This window comes from Piliocolobus tephrosceles, unplaced genomic scaffold (genome assembly GCF_002776525.5).
Source record: "Piliocolobus tephrosceles isolate RC106 unplaced genomic scaffold, ASM277652v3 unscaffolded_41882, whole genome shotgun sequence".
NCBI lineage: Eukaryota > Metazoa > Chordata > Mammalia > Primates > Cercopithecidae > Piliocolobus > Piliocolobus tephrosceles.
The window spans coordinates 660-3,906 of NW_022326401.1; the positions used below are offsets into that span (position 1 = coordinate 660).

The window sequence follows — 3,247 nt, forward strand, 5'->3', positions numbered from 1 at the left end:
GTTAGCAATATTTAAAAAGTATACTTCCCCCAAAGTACTTTCTCAAAAGCCTTAGAAAGAAAGCACATGTTTCTTCATCTATAGTGAACTTGAGGCTACTTTAAACCAGGCTAATTGGACGGCAGCACTTTCGGTTCTTCCTTGCAATTTTCTTTCTCAGAGGTGGCCTCGGTTCTGGTTTTTCCCAGACCTTACCTGGTGTATCTGATGGGCTCCTATAGAAACACAGCGGGTGGCAGCTTGGGGACAGAAATGCTGCACCCATCCCCCCACGCCGCCAAAGAAGGGGACACATTTCTCAAACAGCTAGTTCCAAAGAAGAACCCTGCATAACTTCATTCTATGCAATGAAAGCAAATGAAAAGGCAATGCTTAGGTTTGGATTTAAAAACACTTTTTATAGCGTGTTGTTTTTATTGAGTGCTCACACCCGAAGGGGTGGCGGCGGATGCTGTGGGTGAGTGGGGCCGCCTGAGCCTGCTCGGGCCACATCCACACATCCACGGAGCCCACCCGGACTCAGAGGAAGGCTGAGAGGACACGGACGGTGGCCACGCCACGCTGCAGTGAAGGCCCAAGTGCGATGGCAGAGAAAGAGGGAAAGTCGAAGGAAGAGCGGTAACTGACAACAGTAACTTTTCTCTTGGATGTTAATTTTTTGGTCTATAAATTGGAAAGGAAGGCTTGGACTGAAATAAATACATTTATTCTGAGTAATGGCCTTTTGGGAGCAGTGTCCGTCAACTCTGCTTCGAGAGCGTCTCCATGTGAGCAGTAGCGCCTGCCTCGCGCCTCGCCAAAGGCGGAAACACACCGGGCCTCCAGCGGCGGCAGCTTTCTCCTGTGTCTGTGAAGGGAAGCAGCAGGTGCGTCACTGTTCTTAATGGAGCGGACAATGATGCCTTTCTCTGACAGAAAAATGATCGGCTTAACTATGCAAGACAAGACTTGGTCCTCACGTTCGCGTCCCTAGTTGATTTTGTCCTGGAATATGTACAAGTTATTGGTGGCGGCCACGGCAATGACATTGTCCGCGGGGTGCCAGGCAGTGTGCAGGATCTTCTTGTTGAAGTCCAGACTGTCCACACTGATTTCGTCTTTCTTCCGCTTACCCCCTGTACACACCTTCCTGGGTTTGAGGCTGGCGCGTGGTTTGCTGCTCTCTCTCGAGGCCTCCAGGGTCACATCCCTCCGCGTGTCTCTGTCAAACATTCTGAAGAAGTTGTTGTAGGACCCGGTCATGATGGCGCTGTGCAAAACAAGAGCAGAGAGCAGCACTCCTAAGTGGGGGGAGCAACGAGGACTCAGACCCCACCCCTGGGGTGCACAGTGCATAGCACCCTCCCCCACAACCCGGTTACTTTCAGAAATCAGGAATGAACAATCACAACACCAGTCCGAAGAGAAACGCTGTGAAGATTCTTACTGAACTTTATATATAATCATGTCAGTAAGAAGTCACAGGAGAAACAAGACAATGGAGTCACACTTTTAATGACATTAGTGTGTTTTCTGAAACAATCCCACCATTTATCTCACTCATGAGTAACAGTACGGTTTAAGCCTTAAATTCTGCAGTTTGTCAATAATTCATAATGACCTGAACATAATCCTTATCATGTTCAACAGTTACTAGTCATATCTGTCAATGTTTCTTCAGAGTTAAACTGCTTTTCTATTAATTTCAAAAAGTTTCCTTCAAATGAAGCAACGGATAGAAATAGTAAAAATCTTAAACACTGGGCGAAGTGTGGCAGAATTTTAGAACAACTGCATTTCACAACACATTCCAGACAATACAATACTGTCCACGCTTTTTTCTTCAAGATCAATTGTAACGGCTTTCAAATGTCTCTGCTGTCGAAAAATCCCACGAACGCACACATCCTCATAACTTCATATTGGCAAAAACCTCTGCAATCTTCCTTTTTCTACAAAAATGACAGAAAAATGGCTGAATGATAGCAAACACCGCCATGATTTGACCCATGGCTTTGTGAGTCCAGTTTCTGATGAAAGATGTGTTCTAACAATGCCCTTCTGATTTCTCCAGCAGTCCTCGAAGCTCGCCTGCTCTTCGTATTCTGACACTGACCTGCACCCTCACGTCCTGCCCCCGTGGTCATGCACGGCGAGAGACCTTCATGCCGGCACGTCTTCAAGATGCCATGAGAAAGCAGCGGGCTGTTTCCCTTCCATGGCCCAGCACTGATCCCAGCTGCTGGCAAATACCTAGTGTCTGGCTGACCTTGTCTAAAACTTCAAAGCACGAAAAAAAAAAAAAAAAGACAAACTCAGAAAAGAGAAATTGCACTCAGCTATCCATGTTTATTTCACATCTCCTGCTTCCATCCAGGAGTCCACAGCACCACAGGGGCAGGAGACACAAGATGTGCCCAGCACCCTCCAGCAATGCCAAGTTGTGCACGTGGTCTTGGAACGGGGGTGTGCAGCCAAGTTGGCACGTGAGGGCCATCGACTGGGAGTTCCCGAAATTAGTTTCCACATAGAACACAATGTTTACGAAAGGGTGAGTATAAGAATGTGTGAATCTGAAGCTTACGTTTATGTTATTAAAACTCAACAGCAACCATTATTCAGAACACAGATGACAAAAGATGTACGGCCGACACTGGAATTGCTGGTGCATGGTAAGAATGAAAAGCAGATCAGCTTTTATACAGATTTATGATCCCTTTTCAATTCTTCACAGACAGTGCCAGCCCCGGAGTGGGTGTTTCCACGCTGAAAACCAGGGCGCTGCCCAGCAGCCCGGTGCTGGCCCAGGAAGGGAACAGCAGACACAGACACAGACACAAGCGCATAACTGGTTCTGTGAGGCGGCCTAGAACACGAGAAGGCGCTGCCACACAGAGAATCGGGACTGGGCTGAGGCAGCACTGCAACGCCTCACTCCCCTTCATCAGGTCCCTCAACAGAAGTTTCCAGGCAGGAAGGCAGGTGTGTCTGTGAAAGTAAATGGACTAAGCAAGTGTTACTGGGAATGCTTTTAGATGGTCTTGGGGATATGTAATCTAAGGGTATTTTGCAATATTTGAAATATATCAAGAGGAGTAAAGAATACAGTAAGTACCTGGCAAGTCACTGCTAAGACAGTGAACACCCCCACACACCCAAAGTCACTGTTAAGACAGGGACTCCCCCCACGCACACTCACAAGTCACTGCTAAGACAGGGACCACCCACTGCACACCTGCAAGTCACTGTTAAGACAGTGAACCCCCCC

The 3,247-nt window shown here is 47.6% G+C and overlaps 1 pseudogene across 1 annotated transcript; it reads right to left on the reverse strand.

Moving 5' to 3' along the window:
• Positions 1–377: 377 nt before the first annotated feature.
• On the reverse strand, positions 378–2,227 carry LOC113223595 (annotated as a pseudogene). Its single transcript, XR_003308795.2, has one exon. The product of XR_003308795.2 is annotated as a serine/threonine-protein phosphatase 2A 55 kDa regulatory subunit B delta isoform pseudogene (transcript).
• Between the last annotated feature and the right edge of the window lie 1,020 nt (positions 2,228–3,247).